Source organism: Meleagris gallopavo, chromosome 2 (genome assembly GCF_000146605.3).
Source record: "Meleagris gallopavo isolate NT-WF06-2002-E0010 breed Aviagen turkey brand Nicholas breeding stock chromosome 2, Turkey_5.1, whole genome shotgun sequence".
NCBI lineage: Eukaryota > Metazoa > Chordata > Aves > Galliformes > Phasianidae > Meleagris > Meleagris gallopavo.
In genome coordinates this window covers 27,233,085-27,248,059 of record NC_015012.2, presented here as the reverse complement: position 1 = coordinate 27,248,059, position 14,975 = coordinate 27,233,085, and positions in this window count along the sequence as shown.

Here is a 14,975-nt window from a genome sequence, read left to right as displayed (position 1 = left end):
ATGATCTCTAGAGGTCCCTTCCAACCCCTACAATTCTGTGATTTTTATCAGTTCCATCGTACAAACAAAAAAGACTGAATGTATGTCACATTCTGAAATGATGTATGCATTATATACCTTTGTTTCTGACTGCTTTTCTTTATATCTAGATAAGTTACTATACTCTCAGCTTGTGAAAAAAGTCAGCCTACAATAAATAGGTATCACTGTATCTATCAAAATTTCCCCTACCATAGGGTGGACAGCTGATACACAATATGGATATCACAGTGCGTAACAGGACTCTGAGACGTGCTGTTCATGCAGAGTATCACAAGAAATAATTTCCTATTAATTCCTATTCCTGACGCTGTCTGTGCCTGACAGTTACAAGCATCACAAAGCCCTTTTCCTTTTTCTAAATGTAGTTTTACTAAAAGCTGCAGTGCAATTCTTTAGATGATGTCTTATTAAACATCACTAAAACCTCAAAGTAAACATACTAGAAGCTTCTAGCACTGGTGAGCATTTCAAAGTGGAACCAGACATTCCAGCTCTTTGGTTTTCAAGATACAAACTTACTGGAGATTCCGCTATCTCTACAACTCCACAAGAACTATTGCCAATGATATTATTCCTTCCTAAAATATGCATTCAGGATAAGTTAACTTTAATTTCTGCTGGCTTAAAACACTTTCTTATAAATCTCTGCCCTAAATTAAAATTAAAAATAAATAACAATACTGTCCCATTTATTTTTTTATTTATTCCTATGCAAAAATACATCATCCACAACAAAGAGGTTGTTTTTTTTTTTTTAAACATCATGAGGTGTCATTGCTTCCTGAGACATTTAATCTAAATTCTATAGAACTTAGTTTGTAGGTACAGCAGGTTAACTCACTTTGGCTTGCCAACATTGTTCTGTTTGGAATATGCAAGCAGTAAGAGAAAAGAAAATAAAAAAAAAGGAAATGCTTTCTATAAGCGAACACACATTTCAAATGTGTTTGCCTCAGTCATATTTGTATACCTTTACTGTTTCAGATGTCTCTAGAAAATAACTTAGCTTTGCTATCAAGAAACAGATGCAGAAATTTCCTCTCAAGTTCCACCGATTAGAGGCTCATTTACATTATATTACTACACTACAGAAGAATGCCTCTAGATGTGACAAAAAAAAAAATCAAACTTCACATCATTTAATAGTGCAGTTCATGGTTTAGTCACAGTCCCAATTCTAGTACGTAGATTGCTGATTCACTGTATGTCTGGTTAGAAATTCTGGTTAGAGCTCTGATTCACCACTCAATATCTCTTCAATCACTGCCAATTTTCCATATGAAATTCTGGCAAAGAATTAGGATTAAAGAATATTTAATATTTAGGTTTATTATAACTACAGCTCAAATCTCCACTTTGACTACAAGCACTGTAAACAAACCTGAACAAAAGCATCACGGTCTTATGTTTCTAGGTTAACCCACCTGCAAAATCAGAATATTTCCTACAGAGCATTACCACATATCATTAGATATCATTAGCCTGCCCAGTATAGATGGGACAAGCAGAACTGCTGAGAAAGGCAAAAGCAATTACAGATTAGGTGAAAACACTTGAAAAGGAGGCATCAGAACAATCAAAACAAACTGTTCTGTATGTGTTTTTGTTTTGCTTTTTAAAAATATGACAGCAGTAAACATTTTTAGTTTAAAGACCAATTTTAACTGTAAAATATACCCAGATGTTAACTGCATAGCAAGGCTATCACTTACATTGTTTAATTTTTATTTTTTTTAATATACAATTATGATATTTCTGGAAGAGAGAAAAGGGAGATTATGAAGATATAGGTCACAATGATCAGAGACAAGTACACAACCATCTCACTAATTAAAGTTGACCTTAAAGTTGATCTCTAGCTTTCAAAACAGTCCAACACAGACTGGTATCTCTTGGTCCTCTCAACTGTTCTATTTAAGGAATTACAACCCCAGACAGGTAGAAGCAAAGACTGTCAGAAAATATTATTTTCTGTTTAAATCAAAAAAGGAAGGGAGGGGTAGGGGAAGAAGATATAATGGCAAAGCAGCAAAGCCAATTCATTCAGAAACAAGAGAAATCTTCTCCATCTTGGGTCATAAAACTTCACAGATGTGTTTTTGACTGCTTTAATAGGAAGCTCCAAAAGACCACTACGGCAGACTAACTTGTTCTTATGCATAACACAGTAGAACAGAATCTCCTCTAACTAATTCTGTAGCAATCTTAAGTCTTCTAGCTGGATTTGAAAGAAGAAAAAAAGCCTCTTGCACTCTTTCTTCACAATTCCCTTCCATCCTCCCCCACTCCCTCCCCCCAAAAAAACACTTATTTTGTCTACATTAATCAGCACTGGTATAAGAAACCTCTTTGGGAAAGATGGATAACATTTTTCTTTAATATTTTCAGATCCTAGTTAAAGCATTGGTTTAAAGGCATCCACACTTAAGTCAAAGAGAGCTTTCACTGATTTCATTAAACAGAGTAAACCTCATACCTATCAGACTTTTTTCTTCTCAAAAGAGCATGGCATTTTCTAGGTGAAACCCTTATGTTTAGCAACACCTGCCAATATAGCTGTCATAATACGAGCAGAGAAAACTCCAGTTACCTAGATCAGTTAGACTATTTGCTACTGTGAATGTGCATTTAGGGAAGAAATTTTTCAGGAGTATTTAGGTCACAAATCCTTTCCATCACTGGCATCTGGTATTAGAATTGTGGGCATCTGCCATTTAATGTTTGTTCTAAAAGTAGAAACAGTTTATCCTTGATAAGTAGTAAACTGCATATGACTTGGCTAAGAGATATTTCAGATTTTTTTATTAATAGAATCTGGTTATGTTCTGTTTTTTAGATTTAATACTCCCATCTATATCTACATTCGTTCAAAACATTTGTTTCTATCTTACCAGCTTGTAAAAGTTTAGAGTTCTTAACCTGCAAAATTGAAAATACCTTTCAAGTGAAGGTACAATGGCAATAGAACTGCAAGAGCAAAAGTTTTTAGACATACAAATCTTAGACTTAAAAAAAAAAATCTGCTATGGGCTTTTCTGAAAAGAATAGCCCTACTACTTCATAAGGAGAAAGCACAGTTAGTGGTGCCACACAGCTTCCCTGAGCACTGACTAAGAAACGACCAGTACATCCTGGAGCTGCCTTCCACAGATGGTTCCCTGTAGCATTGCTGAGAGTAAACCCATCAGAAGTACTCTGAGAGCATAGCAGCCTCATACTACTTTGCACAAGGAAAAGGGGCTAACAGAAAGTTTGAGCGTATGAAATATCTGTCATTAATTTTCTCAAAGATTCATTCACCAGTGTAAAATAGGGGAATAAGCCAGACAAGATTTGTCACAATTTTATTGCAAAGTTCCAGATGTACCAAAAAGTAATCTGGATAATCTGCATGCTGTGCACCAGCACTCTTTAAAGTGTATTCTACTGGATGTAGTATCAGAAACAGTTCCACCAGCTGGAGCATGGATGAATTGGCTTTAAAAACCAAAGAAAATAATGAGATGTTTTGCAAGAGAATATTAATTAATCAAACAGACAATAAATTAATATTCCCCTTCCTTAAAAGATTATAGATTTCAGAACAATTAACTACAAAGTAGGTTTCTTTTATATGCAGCTGGTCACAATTTTTTTTTTCCTATTATCTCCACATGTTTTGGATACTGTTTATATTTGGTGAGAATGTGAGAGCAATTTGCAATAATTTTCCACCAGCTTAATTTTTTACTTTTTTTTTTTTAAACAAGGAAGCACTATACTAAACAGTCATTATGCCAGTGGACAGGCAATTACTGTGGAGCTCTGAGTCTGATAAACTCTCACTCTGGAATGGAGAGGAAAGAGTAAAAGAAGCAATATTCACCTTCCACTTGTTTATGCAGATGTAACTATGGTGGTTAAAAAATGAACTGGCTGGAACTTCTCACTTCACTAAGCAGATGACACAATGCATTATGTCTTTTTTTTTTTTTTTAAAAAACAGCAGTCTTAAAAGGCACAGATGCTTAACCAACCATTTCATCCACTCTCACAAATAACTGGAAAAGGGAAGCTGTTAAACAGAACTGGTTTCGGAGTACTGTAGGCAGTGATAAACAGGAGGAGTAGTTTAAAATTGTACTAATAGGAGCACGTATTTGAAACTAATATTATAATTCACAATTATGTGAAAACGCACACAAACTCTTTGGTAATAACTGAAATTATCAGGCTTTTGAAGTTAGACCTACATTTAGACTGATTTGAAGAGGAATATAGAGTAAGTAGTAAATCTCTCTCATATTCTGCTGATACTATATTTAGTAAATTAGTTTGTTTCACCTCAGTTGTTTCACCTCAGATTGTTGCCGCTGTTTTCAATTATTTAGGGGTCCCCTATTTTCCTTTTCCAGTGGCACGGATCCCTCCACCCTTCTAGTCACGGAACCGGACCAAACGAGCCCGTAAACCGTTGACAGTATAGACAACAATGGGATCCATACCAGTTTTTCAGATTAGTCATCTTAGTATTGCAAAACTGTTATCTGCTTTTCCTTCAGCTTTTCATGGTTGATATTTTAAATGGAAATATTTTCATGTACATCATATGCCATGTATTTCATGTATATAATAATTTATAGTGTATTAAGATAGTAGAACAGTGAATACATTTCTTCTATTTAACTGCTGAGGATCTAAGACAGAGAGACTGATAGAGAGACTGATAGATTTCCCAAGCTTAAACAGAAAGACCTTGTAGAACAAGCAATCATCCTAAAGCATCTCATAGTCCAAGCTAGAAATATACCTTTCTACTTTGCATTACCAAGGACTTTCCTTAGAAGACCTTGCCAGAAATGAAATGCGTCTTATAAAATCAGTATTAACACACATTTTTCTATATTAGTTAAATTAATGAATTTAATTTCATTCATCACAAGTTAAAGTTATTTCACATGCCTCCAAAAAGAATTTTATCACATTGATTGAATAAAGAAATGTCATCTTATGCTGAAGCATCCAAATGTTGAAATACTCTGAAAAAAATTAATTGTAAACTTTCATATATTAAAAAGATCTCAGATTTTAAACAAGAGTCAATGTTAACCAAATATTTCAAAGAAGCCTCACACAAATATGAGGAAATATATAATACATATATGAGTATGTTGATATCAAATAGCATATTTCTACTGTTTTGGTTACAATCAGCCATCCTCGCATTTTATCGTGTCACAGTATTCCTATCAAGTCACTGTGTCTGCAGCCACTTTTACATTTCAGGGAGGTTATCAGTTCTCCACTTCTGCATATGCATGCAAAGCTTTGCATCAGGAATGAATGCTTCCTATTTTGAAGAGGATTGGAATACATTACTATTTACAAGTTGACTGAGAATAACTCTACTCAAATATTGAGAAATTTAGACATAAGACTTCTTTACTGAACAGACTTGTTTGGAGTATGGCAAGATAGAGTAAGATTTTTAAAAAACAGGAAAATGAAGCACAGATAAGGATTAGGTGAGAACAAAAATATTATACTTTCCGTTAAGGCACAAGATACCAAAACTCTTGGCCTAAAGTTTTAAAAAAAGATGAATAGAAGATAAAAATTATGTAACTATCCAGAAAATTAGCAATAGCTTATACTTAAAAACCTTCTCCAGTAGAATCACAGAAACTGGAGTTCTATGTTATCTTTGGGCCTGCAAACTAAATCATTTAATTAAAATGCATTTTACTGTCCTCTTGTATTTCGGCACAATGCAGGCAGGTTGGCTGAAGCACTAATTCCAAGTTTCCAATACCATCACCCCTACAGCAATGTACCTCCTATCCACAGATACCAAGTTCTTTCAATTTTCACAGTATTTCAGCTGCTTTTGAGGAGCTCATTCAGCTTTGCCATGTAGAATTCTGTCTGTATAACTGACAAAGGTGTAAAGCAGTTTGACAAGTTACTACAAAACAGAAAACCAAAATTCTGAAGGAATGAAAAGTGGGAAACACTACAGATGAGGTTGCACAACATTGCAAGAAAAGGAGAACTATTTTACAGCAAACCAAAGGCTGAGGGTAGCTCCTACATAAACCTTTTGAAAATTGAATGTAAAGGTAAGACATCACATAGAACAACTTTAGAAGGGCCCAGATTTTCATCTCTACTTTACATTCCATGAGACTACATATGAAGAGACCACAAGCCTAGGAAAGCTAGTCACTTCCCAAAATCCAAAAGCAGTACACAAGAAAAAAAAATTCCCACAATCATTTGCTGTTTAAAAAAAAAAAACAACAATATAGCCAGAGATGTTTTCAGAAACAGAAGATGGAAACTGTTTATTCATTTATCTCTTCAAACGAAGTTCATCTCTTCAAACGCATCCCTTTACCTGCAGCTAGATTTTAATTGTGCAATCACAAACTCTTGTAAAACTCAATGATAAAACTACCATGTGAAGATTATTATCTTCCTGCTGTGTGCTCAAATGGCTTGAAAAGTACTCTGTGTCCTTGGAATAAATTGACTCAAATACAAGAGTACAAGATGCCAGATAAACAGAAAGATCAATAGAGTAATGTGTAGGTAAGCAGTTGAGCCAATAGATACTTATCAGTGGCAAAGCAAGTAGTTCATATATAAAAAAAGTCTAAGATCATCATACTGATAAATTAGAATGGCATTAACCACCAAGTTAACCTGAAAGTCATCAAATGGCAAATGCTACTACATGCAAAAGTAGCATTAATGAAAATCACTAACAAAATTGGTTTTATATGCAATAAGAAAAAAGCAAAATTCCTTTCAAAAGTCTATTTGAAAACTAAATAATTGATTTAGAGTTACATTTATATTTTTTAGCTTACAAAACACAGACAATTAATAGCTAGGAAAAAAAATTGATTATAGAGCTAGGCAGGTGCATGAAGAACTCTCCCAGGTAAAAATAAAAACAATAGCATTATTTCTTAAAACCTTTTCAGCAAATTTCATGAGCAGTTTATTTTTTTCTTAGACAAATACAAAACATCTGCTGCTGATGCACTCAGTTTCACCATTGCTTTGAACACTAGAATTATTTTAGAAAGAAACTATTTAAACTCAAATACACACCTTCAGCTGTTTTACCCACTAGAAAACCTTTCCGTGTGTTTGTCACCTTAGAATAATGCTCTGAAATGCAAGAGGTATCATGCCAAAAGTCATGCCAGGCAGCACTGCAAATTGCATCCACTAGCTGCTGTATCAAAGACAAATTACATACAATTTGCTTTCCTTGAACTACAGAAAGGTTCTGAAAATACGTAGCCAAGTAATCTTACTAACGAATGGATGCTGTACTGTTTTTGCATCCCTAAATGCTCTGCAACACTGAAGCTTTTCTTTCACTAAGACTCAGGGAACCAGCCTTGTTGCTAGTTGCTTCAGATGACCTGCACTGACCAAAAGAAAGGTCAATCTTATCAAACTTCAGATAGCCATGACTATGCAGTCAGGAAAACTACTACCATAGTTTAGCATACAGTCAAAATGTGAAGTGCCAAAAACTTTCTAGCAGTTTTAAGACTTGACCACTGTATCAAGATCTCGTACTTCTGACCCTCCATTATTTAAAATTGTTTTATTTAAAATTGTTTTCATTTTTTATTCTGCAACTGAAATACTGTTGTGTAGTAGATTTCTTTAAAGCATACACCAGTCTATGAACTTACACTGGCCACTTAGCCGTTTGCAGAATTACAGAAATGTTTGTTCAGACAAGTATCAATGGGTAGTATGTACAATATTTCACGGCTTATAGTAACCAAAAATTGAAATGGTGATTGAAAAATGATTATACAGTCACATGATAGATGTGCTCTTGTGAATACAATTTTGAAACTTAAGAGCCTCACAAACAGAACAGTCAAGATTTTTATGACAATTGCAAGTAATATTAATAACGAGTTTGTGTATTTAATCCCTCAAATCTACAATACAAAAGCCAAAGATTTTTTTGGTAATGTATGGAGGTAACTCCATATAATGATTCATACATATTTTCATGGAAACTACAACAGATAAGAGTACAGTATTTGGTAGAACAAATTCTCAGCTACAAGATATTTTACAACACAGTCACCACCATTAGCAGATTTGCATAGATAAGCTGATACCTCTCCATTTAGTAGTGTGACACAGCCATCCAAACATGGCTTATCTTTCTCACTACTGCCACTGTTGAAACCAGCACCCATTGCCTTGTTGTGCTCACATCCACTCTTTGGTCTCCAGAAATGTTCAGCATGCACTGATGAACATCAGTGGGTGCCATTTCTTCTGCATGGAGGAATTCAATGTCACACATTTGCTTATTATGGACTACTGTATAAGACACCATTGAGTCATACTGCTTCTCTGCTGCCATCTGTCACAAAGCAACAGAAGGAATGGACTACTGATGGGAAGATTCAACCTCTACTGCCATACCACTATCATCTACTTCTGACACCATAGACCAGCGTAATAAAATACGAGGTATTACTTTTGGAGCAGCCTTCATACCTTCCTAAATATATTTTTCCCCAGTGAGGTAATTCAACAGAATAAAATTATTTTGCAAGTTAAGACGATCACATTAAGTTCTTAATCTAGCTTGCACATGTAAATTCATCAATTCTTCCACTAGATTGGTGCTTGCAAAAAATCAGGAAATTTCTTGGAAGATATTTGTATTAATGAGCATCGTATTTGAGTACATACTTCAAAATCAAGAATGTACAGCTTAGTTTTCAATCATACATGTACTTCCATATAATAAAAAAATAGAAATTGAACATACTGAAGCAAAACTTCATGTAATACTGCAACTGAATTCTAAAACTGGAAAAGCAATTCTAAGTGAAAGACAATATCTTCCCTTAGGGAAGTATGTCTGAAGCTAATCATAAAATAACATATACAACATTCTCCTTAACTTTGTGTTTATTAAAAATGTCTGTTTTGGAATCTTTTTGAAGGAAAAGAAAAAATTCAAAACCTGCAAATTCCATTTTAAGAACAGTGAATGGAAATAGATCTGAGACATTAACACGTCACTTTCAAGCTTTAAGATCAAGCAATACTCTGCAAGGAAAAAAAAAAAAAAAAATCAATTTGTCAGACCGGAAGATGAAATGCATTTTCTCTTGCATTCCTAGTGAAGCATAGACTGTCAAAGACTCTTTTCATCTGAACTGCTATGTCTGGTGAGCAATGCAAGATAGCAGTTTAAAAAAAAAAAAAAGAAATAACAGACAGTACAAAAACCAAAAAAGGCCCTTGTAAATTATTATTACAATAAGCTAGGAGGAGTCTCTCATTTAGAATTTTTATTTCTTAAAAGTAGCATAGAGAAGCAATGGTTTGAAGTGGATCACCAATCTTAGACTATGGAAGATCTACAAGACAAATCCTGTGGCTTTCCAGGTACTTCAGAAAAGGCAAAATCAGAAGCTTAAATAACGTCCTTCATATCTACAACCAGACTAATTTGCTTTTTGCTGTATTATAAAGTAAATTTCGGCAACGTACTATCCAATTCCTGTAACTAATATCTGTTAACTGCAAATAATTAGCAAAACATCGTATCTATAAATAAACAGATCTCTTAATTCAGATCTCCAACTGTACTGCGTGTATGATTTGGTTCCTTGCTCTAGGGTTTAGGCTAAAATTTCAATACAATAAAATTAAGCTTTTTATTAAGTTTCTATACTGAGCTGAATCAGTGAAAAATGAACTAAAATGCAAAAAATTGAATGTATAATAAGTCTTAAAGTTTTGTGATTGCAGAAGGAACAGCTTGATTGGACATAAATTGTAATTTGTCATATGCCTACCTCAGACAACCAGAAACATTACAAAACTCAACATATCAAGCTTAAAATAATCCTACCTTGGACATTACCAGAAATAGCACCAAATCCAGCATAACATCAGACTCAAAATCCTGAACTGTCTACGATTACGACTCAGCCTCATTATAGCATCCAACAAGACTCTAACAATTTAAAGTGATATTGATCTTAATGTTATTTAAAACCGAAAAAAGACATCATTTGAAGTGATGCTTTTGGCAAATAAATTGGTTTATAAGTGACATATTAAGGTGCTTTTAATTTTACTTAATAAAAGTTTATGAAAAGTGAAAAAGCAGCTGGATGCTAATATGAAGTGGAGAAAATATTTGAAATCATTAGCAAAGCTATCATTCCAGAGCTACAGTCTTAAGAGTAGAAGAGGTAAATGAAGAGAGACTTCCAAAAAGAAATTGCAATCTGTCGTAGAGGTGATGAGGGAACTCATAGGACTTGCTAGATCAGAAGCAATACTTGCAAAAAAATTTGAATATATTTTAATTTCTTCAATTAAACATTACACAGCTATCACAAAATGATCTGACAGAATAATGGTTATGAAATACCCAAACCTGCTGATGCATTTCTATGGACAAGATGCACTTTTGATAGTATAATCTTTTCTCTAGGGGGAAAACCACTTCAAGCACACTTCTATGTTTTTAATGCAGATAGGTGTATGGTATTATAGTAAAAGAAAGGACCACACTGATAAAACAGATTGATTTAAGCTAGATGGATAAACTTAGTCATAACTCAAACAGCTGCAAACATGCATACACGTGCACACGCACCTTGGGGAAACAAATATTGCTGGCTGTGACACAGATGTCAATTAAACTTAGTGCAAAAAAACACAAATAGCCCACTGTTTTGCATATCTACTCCTTTTCACAGGAATACAGTGCATAGAACAGCATAGGTTCATTCAGATCTTCACTAGTCATATTATTCATACGGATAGCACGAGTTTAAAGATTAAAAAGCAGGACTTTATACTTTAGCATAGTGAATGTTCCAATGTTAAGATATACTGCTGAGAGGTACAATTACAGTATAGGTTACCAAAAAAAAAAATGAAGCTCAGTGAAGACAGTGTAAATGAATGCCTCTTTATGTATACTCGCCTTGATTCTTACTCAGCATTCTGATTATCTTTTAAACTGCTGGAAAGCAAAATCCCTCAAACATGGCTAAACAGGGCTCCCACATACCACTTTAGATACAGATATCTAAATTTCACATTATTTCAAGCTCAGCATTCATTGGCATTACAGAAATGAGGTTAGGCTACAGTGGTTAGAAAATACAAAATGCCACATCAATAAAGGCCAGTACTTCCAATATTCTTTTTTCAGTGCATGAGTTTCCCTAGACAATTTACATGAAATGGAAATGAAAATAACCAAATCATTGGAAAAACTATTATAGATGCCACCTGGTATTCACTGATGGGCCTGTACTGTAGGTCACGTACATTCCTTCCCCTTGTCATCACCCAGAGAACTCAAAACAAGTGAAGGAACAGATAAGATGACTTCAGGAAGGATATTACCAGCACATCACGTGGAGATGTAGCCACTGCATCTCTGCTCAACACTCCACTGGAAGTCAAAGTCCTCCGTGCCAGAAAAACTTCACCAAAAAAGGACACAATCCCTTAACTGGATTAATCCTGTAGCACTGGAATAGACTCCCCAGGGAGGTGGTTGAGTCACCATCCCCGAATGTGTTTAAAAACCATTTAGATGTGGTGCTCAGCAACATGATTTAGCAGAGAGTTGTTCGAGTTAGGGTAGTATGTGGTTGGACTCAGTGATCTTTAAGGTCTTTTCCAACCTCCGTGATTCTATGATTCTGGCATATTGGCCAGTCTCCAGCAGTGGTGCAAGTCTGTTTAATACTATAGAACTTTTTTAATCAGAAAGTCAAAGACATTACAAGTCATTAGACTTGTAATGAATCACATAATCACAGCAAATTCTAAAAATGTAACTGGAAAAAGAATTATGAGGAGAAAAAAGGCAATATTCATTGCTGTGATACTGCCATCACCATACTACCCACTGTCCAAAAACATAATTAGCTTTATCTTCAGTGTCCCTTTAAAGTTTAATTCTCTATAAATTAGAAATGGAAAACAGAGGAACAAAATTGCTGCCATTTTGTCAAATGGGAAATCAGAACAATGAATCATATCCATGTTCTCAGTGCCTTATTTTCTAAATGAAATATTTGACTTTAGACAAGCTTCTTTGCTCTGTGTTCTTGTGATAGTACAACAATTCACCAGCCATGAGGAATCTACAGTTTTTGTAGTACTGTACAAATGAAGAGTTTTTGTAGTTCCAATTTTGTTTCTCAAAAATGTAGGTAAGGGTTGTTTACTTTTAAAGATACACACTAATTCATCCATTTGAGTAATATCTATATCTTCCCTAAGCAGCTAAGCACAAAGGGCCTACAAGTTTTTCCGCATCTTTGATCTGGAGTGATTTTTTTTCAAAACCATTCAGATGCACAACATAGGCAACCTTATTTCTCCCACGCTCAGTCTCCCTCTGCAAGACCACACTGAATCTTAAGTGGAAGGCAATAGGCTGAGATCTGACAGATTAGAAGCATGATACAACAGATCATTCATCACAAATCATCCTAGCATTAGCAAAAAGTATGACTACTACTGCATTTCAATGCAGTATTTTAGCTGCCACTGCTTTTCTACTATGCAAACTACATCCTCAAGGCATCATTCATCTCTTCATTCATGAAAAAGGAGTTATGCTGGCTATTGACTAACATCTCATTTATTCTCACTTGTCAGAAGTCATTCACTGCTTTAATAGTGACATTTACTATGGAAACTGGAAAATGCAAACAAAATATAAGATTTCATTTAGATCACTCTACGGTATAGCCAACTTCAGTGAGAAGAGCCTACTTCTCACACTTCTAACATACTACCATCAGGACACTAGTGAATAAGAACTACTATAGCATTTTACTTGCACAGAAATGACTTAGTAATTTTCAAGAACATTAATAACCTGAGTGAGGACAGCATTTATTCTGCACTTGGGGACACACAAAGTAAAATCCTGTGCCTACAACTACAATGTAAAAAGGAAAAAAAAAATCACTGCTTTAAATAATATTAAAAAAGTCAGGAAGAAAACATTTTCCCCCTCAGGTGCATCTAACAGATGCTTTCATCTTGAGAAAGTTTCTGTCAGAAGGATAGCTAAAAATGCATTCATGCTGAATGTTTCTGCTAACACTCTTAAGTATAACTGACTATTAAATAAGCATGTTAATATTCTATCTACTCAACATAGCTTGCAAAAAGAATAGGACTAAAATATTTAAACATAGCCAACAATATGACTAAACCATCAAGAGATGCTAAGATATTCGTGTCAAATTTGAATACTCATCTAAAATCCATTTACCATGTCTTATGATGGATTAAATAAGCTCAAGAAGTGAGAAATGCGAGACCATACAGAAATCTTCTTGCTAAGGCCTGCCAGAACAACCGAAAACACAAACATCTAGGAACAAGTCACGTGAATGATTGAATTTGTAATAAGCTCCACTTGGTGATCCTGACATACTATTCTGAAGATGAGGCAAAGACCATTCCACGCACTGAGGAAAGAAATAGATGGAAGTTACCTGGTCTCAGCCTCTACTGAGTAGTCGCCCAGAATCTCTTAGCCATCTTTGTTTTATACTTAAGAGTGCAGAATTTCATGCACAGAAATTATATTTTCAGCTTGCTAGCAGAACTCTAAATCCCAACAATCTCTTATGTTTATTAACGGCAGGCAATAAACTCCAGTGTTTAGGTTGGTTGATGAACTCATGATTATAGTGAAGGCTTTCCACACTGGTAACTGCAGAAAGAATTAATTGATCTAGTTTATTTTGGTGCTTTTAACAATTTCACCAGGACATCAGCACCAACACCTACCATGGAAGGCAGTTTGAGCCAGTACTCCATTCTTCCTCAACAAAAACCCTGCCAGAATCACAGTGCAACGTTTGTTCACTACCCAGGGGAAAGAGCACCACCTAGTGAAGCTTCGGCATTATTTCCAGAAACACCCGCAGATTCACCGCTGGCCTCACTCAACCCTGGTATGGCCCATATGAACACATTGCAAGTGACAAAATGATGAAACGCTAAATATTTTCCCTTCAGTGCTTCACTTTCCGATTTTCTTTTTTCTTGAACTTACTCCAAGTCTTTTAACACTTCTGAGAGCAACCAAGCATCATAAAACGATCTAGCTCAAGAAACACAGGACCCAAAAGAGCAGAATTTCAGTTCGAAGTCAAAGCATGAAATGTAGTTCCTCAATATGTTTAAATAAATGGAAGACAAATCAAAGGAACTTAAAAATGCATACAGTCCTGTGTAACATAAGTCTCAGCATCCATGGTTGTCTTTGCAACTTGGAAAGGAAAGACAGAACCAATCTAGACTTACAAGTTCATAGCTGTAGGACACCTTATTTTCCATAGCTTAAAATGGCAGCTTCTAAACACCAGAATACAGAACTAGAAAGGACTCCAACTCCAACATCCTGGAATCAAAGCTATCCCTTAATTTCTAGAGAGAAAAAAAAACAAATAAATTAATACATAAAGCAAAAAAATCCCAGAGACAATACAGCTGGTTATAGCCTGCCTGATCAACTGTGTTCCTGAGCTTCTGTCAAAAGGTTCATGTGATGACAGCTACAGATCCATCAAAACAGGTAAGTACAAAAATACAAATGAAATTATAGTAATAGATCTGCACGCTTTTTTTCTGGATATACATCTGAATGAGACAAATAACAAACATTACCTGAAGGAGAACAGCACAGTGTATTTAGTAATTAACTGAATATTGCATTTAAAGATCCAAGTTTAATTTTAACATTGGTGGAATTGCTGGTAAAGAGAAAGATCAGAACTATTTTCATCCACAATAAATTTAATAAAGTATTTCAGGTCACAAGAACAGTTGAGCAATAGAATAGTTGCTCAAACATTGGAAGTTCCAGTATTTAAAGAGGACCT